This window comes from Salminus brasiliensis, chromosome 9 (assembly GCF_030463535.1).
Source record: "Salminus brasiliensis chromosome 9, fSalBra1.hap2, whole genome shotgun sequence".
Taxonomy (NCBI): domain Eukaryota; kingdom Metazoa; phylum Chordata; class Actinopteri; order Characiformes; family Bryconidae; genus Salminus; species Salminus brasiliensis.
Window position 1 is genome coordinate 8,032,901 of NC_132886.1, and position 7,589 is coordinate 8,040,489.

The window sequence follows — 7,589 nt, forward strand, 5'->3', positions numbered from 1 at the left end:
CTGATCAAATCAGACAGAAACCTCATGAATAGTTTGTAGCGTTCTGCCCAATAATGCACCACTGCACTACAATAACGGCTATTGCTCTTCACAGATCTCCACATAAAGAGGGGCGTTGCTCCGCACGTGGCGTAACCAGCAAGCTGACTGCCTTTATCCAGGCTGGGACTTCATATTCATAAACAGATGGCATGGTTGTTATGGGTGTTATAAAAAATTCATATTTATATTTCAACCAGTGGCTGGTCTCCTCATTGGGGTTGGGGGGGCTCCTGGTCTCCAACATCTCTGATAAGGCCCATAAAGCTCCCGTCAACAAATCACTGTTTGTTGGTGTAGTTCCCAACCTATTCTGCCCACTACAGCTACCCCAGTGCAAGCTGCCTTCTTCAAAACATGCCCAAAAGAAAACATGAGAGGTATTCCTGCTCTAATGCCTCTCACACTTGACTCCTGACTCAGTGTTCTGACAGCAGACACTTTTCTGTTTGAGATAAACGCTTCCTGGAAATATGAACTCGTCAGGACATCATCCCTGCAATTATAACATCCTCTTGAGGACAGCAATCACTTGAATTGGACCCTTGTTCATCAGAAGAGGCAGATTTCTGAGTCCCATTCCTCTTTACTCCTTCACAAAGCCTTCTCTGTGGGTGGGCACTGCTGACTTGTGGAATATTTTCTATTACAGTCAGGTAGATCCCAGCTAACATGTCAACGTGGGGTCTGTGTGGGTAGCCCAACTGGGAACCAGAAAGTTTGGTCCTCGGGTTCCACGTTTGCCACACATATGGATGCTCACCAGGGTCAGTGATGACCAGGAGGGGTTACACATGGACCCCATCTAGGTTGTACACTGCATACAAGGCCTAGATATTGGCCATGCGAGATTAAGGTGGGGAAGACTATTTGGTAAGTCCAACTGGATTCCAGGAAAAACATATGTACAAACCCCATCAGAGCACATATGCCCACCTGGAAGCCACCTAGCCCATGTTCCACCCATGTTAACCCCACATGAGCATGCTCTGGCTTGGTGCTTTATCCACTCAGGCTGGTCCATGCTTGTGAAATGGTTTTCGCCAATTTCAGAGCTTCCCTCTTGGGAAAATGCTTGCTAGAAGTGAATACCAAACCAGCACACCACAGTACCACTTCCTAACCAGCTCTGAACAGGCCTTCTTTTTCATGCATCTACTTCTATATTGTTGTAAATACTAACTATTTGATTTACATACTGAACATACTAGGGCTGGACAATATGACAATATTTTATTGTATTGTGATAAATTAAGGATATTGTCTGTGCTTGAAGAACACTGTCCACACTCTCCACTGGCGTTCCACAAGGCTCGGTTCTTGGGCCTCTTCTTTTCTCACTCTACTCCTTTGAGAACTCACTGGTCAGTCCTTCTACAGAAGCTCGAAGCCATATCTTACTTCTGTGTAATTTGAAGATAAATCTTTTATCTTTATGAATTGATAGCGTCCCGTTAGATATGATTGGAACCATGATAGGGCTGTCCCTGTGATTCCAACCATTTTCTCTAATCTTTCTAGTAATATAGTATGATCTATTGTATCAAAGGCTGCAGTAAGGTCTAGTAGGACTAATAAAGATACGTAGCCTTGATCAGAGGCAAGAAGGAGATCATTTGTAATCTTCACTAGGGCTGTCTCTGTGCTGTGATTTGGTCTAAATCCAGATTGGAATTTCTCATACATGTCATTTTTACTCAGGTATAAGCAGAGTTGTTGGGCCACAGCTTTTTCTAATATCTTAGATACGAATGTATAGTGTGGTGTGCTCGTATACAGCTTTTTTGTACAGTTGTATTCACAGTCTGTGACATATCTAGGACTTCCAAAAGGCCAAGAGCATCGGCCATCAACCCCATCGGCCCTCCTGGAGAGCAAAAGAAGCAGTACTGCAGACCTTAGCTTCAACCCTAATTAACCTAACCTGACCCAAATAATTACGGCCTTCAGAAGTGCTTGACCAAATGAGGGGTGTTGGATCTGGGAGGAGGTGCATCTCCAAGAAGAGGGTTGGCAATCCCTGTCCTAGAGTGACTGGTGACTTTTTCTGCTCACTGTATTAATTAAAATGTGGAAGGTTGATAACACTGTCTTTTCCTAATTGTGAAGGGTGAGAGCAATGCATCCCGGTGCTTTGCCCCTGCATAATGTCCCTGTCCCTTTTTGGGTGAAAACAGTGGATCTAATTTGACTGGTTTGAACTTCCAGCTCTTTGACAATTCAGGTGCTATAAATAAGCATTCCCTGCTGATGTTTTCTATTAAGTGTCCAAGACTTATGGCCAGCCAGGCAAAGTGTTGTAACATGTTGTTGTTGGTCAACGATCAGTGTGGTTGTATAGAAAAATGAAAGAAACAGGGGCTGATGAGTGTCCTTTCGGCGTGCAACCCTATGTCCATTCAGTATACAACCCTACCCATTATGTTGTACTAAATGTTTACATTTAATGATGAATTTAATCAATGACGATTCAATTTTTCTATAGTTTTATTATTATTTGCATTAGCATTTAGACCCACTTTGAATTACTGTGATGATAAGTATGACATAAAGATCCCCTCAGGGAATAGGCAGGTGAAGCTGTTTTGGTTCAGTTTGGGTGGACTGGCGATCAACAAGCTGATGAAATCAATCAGCTAAAGCTTGCAGCCTCTGTTGGCGGATCTTTCCTGACTTCCCTCATGCGAGGTTTAGGTTTCCCCCTTTTCGTAATCCAATGAAAGGCTGTGGTAGCCAAACTCTTTAGGACATCCAAAACTTATCCTGTTTTCAATTGCCAATTTCTGTTAAGATGTACAAATCTGACGAGCTAACATGGGAGCAGTGCTAGAGGGTATGGACCAAACGGCGTTCCATACTTTGCTGTGGGGGGGCGCATTAAGACGCTTTGACATTCACACTACAAGAACAATGTGGTCATATGCGTCTCTGACCACCTCTGAATGTGGTTTGAGGGATTGGCTCGAGATTGGCCTCCAGATCCAGCTGCAATTTGTGCTGGATACTTATGATCGGATCACCCAGGACGCATGTTAATGTTAATGCCAGGTGTGAACGAGGCTTCAGTCTTCTTCAGAAGATCTAACCAATGAGAAAACTTGCTTAGCAGTATCGTCCCACACACCACAGGGAGAAATTTCTTCTTATTCATTTATTTATTAATTTAAATGAACCGAAGCAATTACTTAACTACTTCTTAGGTGTATAACTACAATGTTGGTAGAGTGTTTTTGTATTTATTCGGTTAATATTTCTAAGATCAACTAAAGCCAATACAGTGATTTCTGATTCTGAGCTCTTCGGGCCTTCGGTTTGTGCTGTAAGGCCTGAAGTTCTTAGTGCTTTGGCTCCCTCTGCTGGAGCTGCAGTACTTTTTTCCAAGGCTTATAATGCAAATATTGCCTCCTGCACATTCATTGGCTGCTAGTAACATCTCCTACACTGTGATTGGCTAGAAATGTCAATTCTCCTATGCCAAAATTAGACTGTAGTATTGATTATGATCTCTGCCTCGGCACGTATTTATGCGTCCTCCGCGTTTGACCCATTTGTGGTAGTGCACACACACTAGCAAACTAGGGGCAGTGAGCACAACTCCAGCACCCAGGGAGCAGAGAGGGTGAAGGGCCTTGCTCAAGGGCCCAACAGTGGCAGCTTGGTGAGCCCGGGAATCGAACCCACAACCCTGTCATCAATAGCCCTGAGGCCTAACCACTGAGCCACCACTGCCCTGTGACTCTTTAAGTATTCTTTAGGCCTAGTCTTGGTTAGTGTCATATTGTCTTCCCTGCATGTCATCTGTGCTTTAATGTCTGTTCCTTTCCCCCTCCACCAAAAAAGGCCTGATCAAAACTATGACTCCAATTTATTCTCCCTAGAATCAGACAGAATTAATTAAAAAACTAATTTTAAGAAAAAAAAAACCCCTCAAGGCTTGATTTGATTACCACAGTCATCAGCTCTGTGGAGCAGTATTTAAAACCCAAATGTGGCCTAATTACAGTTTAACCTCAGAGATAATGCTCAGTTTACTGTCGTCTTGCAACAAAAAAAAAAAACGTCCCCAGTCACATTCCCGTGGGGTGAACTGGAGCAGAAGGCCTAACTGTTTATCAGGGTACTAGAGCACAAGTAACAGAACAGCTGGGCAGTGTATACACAAATACACGTCTATACACATATACACTGATTCAGCTTTTTCCTTCTGAGCTCGTGCAGAAACAGCACCTGGTGTCTGCTCGTCTGCTGTGCATGGGAAACCATCAGTGCAGTGTTACTGTCAGATAATTGGCTGGAGGCATCTGTATAAGATACGACTAAAGAAATCTCCCTGCCCCTTAGAGGACTGGCCTCCAGGTGTCCTGGAGGCACCTTGCCCTGCATATTTTAGTGGACTCCCTGTTTTAACACCCTAACTGCAACCCTGCAATGGCTTGTTAATAAGCTAAGCTGATTGCTTGAATCTGGTGTTTTGGGAGCAGGGAAAGCACTAAAATGTGCAGGGCAGGGTGCCTTCAGGGCCAGAGATCCTGCTCTAGACTGAGCCAAGTTCTACAGTCCGTGATTTTTTGCACTTCAGTGAAGTTTAATACTGATGTAAACAAATTGCTGTGTCACATGCAATGAAGATCTAACTGCAGCAGAAGCCATGCTTGCATGTTTAAGGTGGTAGGGCTGGTAGTCAACATATGGAGCAGAGTGGCACGCAGGAGGCCTTTTCTCACTTCATTTCTGCCACTGCTGGTAGACCCGTATGACCGTATGCTTTAAGACACCTGCAGATTCAGCTACTTTCTTCACACTATGGTCTTCGGCCCCTTTTTCTGCCAGTCATGAACTGCATCTGCTTTGTGACCCATTTCCCACACATCCAATAAGACACTCACTGAACTGTACCTTCCTTTCTCAATCTCAGCATTTTATAAATGTTTATTGGTTGATCGGTTAAATTTTTTTTTTTTTTTACAATTATTCATGCTTTTCCTTCTGAAGACTGAAGCTTTTAATAATGGACATTTAAATGTAAAATAAAATAATATATATTATTATTAATATATATTATAAAATAATCAGAGTAAGGTGATTTAATGGATTAAACAATCACAACAACATTCTGTGATTATTTACTTTATTTCTAGGGGGGATAAATCCAAGAAATGTGAGGTCTGTTTGACAAACTGGAAAGAGAAAACTTTTATTATATTATTAACTCTTATTATAATGCCTGCAGGTCTGATATTCTTTTATTTTGCTGAGTAAAAACTTCAGGGAGAGCGTTAGCACGATAAAGCTCAGACACAGGGGCGTTAGTAAATGCTGCTGCAGGCAGACTCTATGTCGGTGTAGACAGTAAAAAAACACCACCTCCATACTCCAGCTTCAACAGCTTATCAACAGATAAACAGGGGATTAAGCCAGGTAGGGGAGGAAAATTGTTGAAACTAGCAGGAGCGGAAGCAGCAGATAAGTGTGTGTGTGTGTGTGTGTGTGTGTGTGTGTGTGTGTGTGTGTGTGTGTGTGTGATAGTGAGAGACAGAGGGAGAAGGATAACATATTGAGAGTTAGTTACGAAACTGAATCCATATTTCAGCATTAATAAAATATGAGTGTCTGAAACCATGCCTTGTTCACTATAGTGCACCATTTTGGGGTCCTGCCATTTGCCATCTGCCACCTCAATAGGTCGTATACAAATGTACCCTACAGGACATGGAATACCCATAATCCATTGTGTTCTTTGGTTTGAAGATATGTGTGCAGCTTCTCGGAAGGAAGAGCGTCGGTCAGACTGATGCTCCCTACAATAGTGCTCTATCTGGATTACCACATGTAGGGGATGGTGAATATGGCACAGTTTCAGTTCATCAACAGTAGCAACGCTGTTTCACCTCCCTAAATAAAACTGCTAATAGGTTACTAGGCTCTGTGAATTACATGACGAGGTTGGGGCCAAACTTTGACAGCACAAATGTTTATCTATCGGCATCAGAGGATACATGCATTAAAAAGAAAAATTAGATATCAGCATTAGCCAACAATTCCTTTATTGGTACATCCCTACCATCCCTACCATCCCTTTTAGCTGGATCAGATATGAGATTTGAAACCAGACCCATGTCAGTAGACTATAGTAGAATGTTAGCTTTCATTAGGGATGTCAATGATCAACTTTGGAATAGATTCTAAAGTTATTTAATAAATAATGTGCTTATTTTTTAGCCAAAATAAAGTTCTCAATATTATTGCCACGCATACTGTTAAAAAAATGAAGCATATTATTTTTGTGTAAAGTTGTGTATGTTCTACTACTATGTATTTAGTTTGTCCAGTCACATTTGTAGAATTGTATCAGCAATAATTTATTATAGGAATCAAGCCAGATCTGATGTCATTAAAATGTGATATTTCATGATTCAGTAAATATGTTTTACAGAACTGTCAAATTAAAATGATTAAATTATTAAACTATTGCCAATACAATCTGGCTGCCTGTAATGGTCCGTGGAGAATGGGCTATTTTAGCAAGAGTGCTGCTGCAGTTCTGTAAATTCTGCACCATTTAAGGTGGAATGAAAAAATCCTGCATTTTAAGGATGCACTATATGTTGTGGGAAGCGATTTGATGCACCAGTAGATTAAAGCTGACTGTATTGGTCCTGTTCAAAGTTGAATGTTGGGATCCTACGGGTGGGACTGTATTTGCAAAAGGGTTCAATTTAAAAATACAATAGATTTAATGCCCAATTCCCAACCCCAATTCAACACAGCTGGCTACCACAATGCCTTCTGAATGCCTGCATTAGATGCATCAGCTGTGCTGGATCTAAGCTCTCCAGGTGTAGATGTCTAGAACCAGCATTAGGCAGATGCTCCCATCCAGAACAATTTACTTTCCTGAATCCAACTGAAATGTAATATATGTAATGTAATATTTCAGGATTTATTGAATAATTTGCTACAGAACCGTAGTCTAATCAAATTGTTATGGGTTCTCAATTCCTGGAGAACCTACACTCTCCTGTTTTCTCTCATCTTGCCCACCTGGTTCCACTTATGAACCGAACCTGCTGGCCGGTGTGGGTGCACATAGATGCATTGACCTGACGCTGTTCATTCTGGAGACTGCATTGAAGCACTGCGACAGCAGGGGGCGCTGCAGCTCAAGAAATGGGCAGCAGCAGTGGCAGCTCTGGAGGCAGCTTTTAGGGCTTTTAAGGGAGTTTAACTGTGTGTGAACTCCCCAGCTAACATGTCCATGTGGGGCCTGTAAGGGCAGCCCACCTGGGAACCAGGAAGTTTGGTCTTCAGATTCCACGTTGGCCCCACATATGGATGCCCACCAAGGTCAGTGATGGAACCAGGAGGGGTTAAACATGGGTCACATCTGGGTTGTACACAGCATACGAGGCCTAGATGGGGCCTAGATGGGCTGTAGCGATGAGGGCCTTTTGGGAAGTCCAACTGGGTCCCAGTAGAAACGCAGGTACAAACCCACCTGGAAACCACCAAGCCCATGTTCCACTCATGTGAGCCCCACATCAGCATGTTGG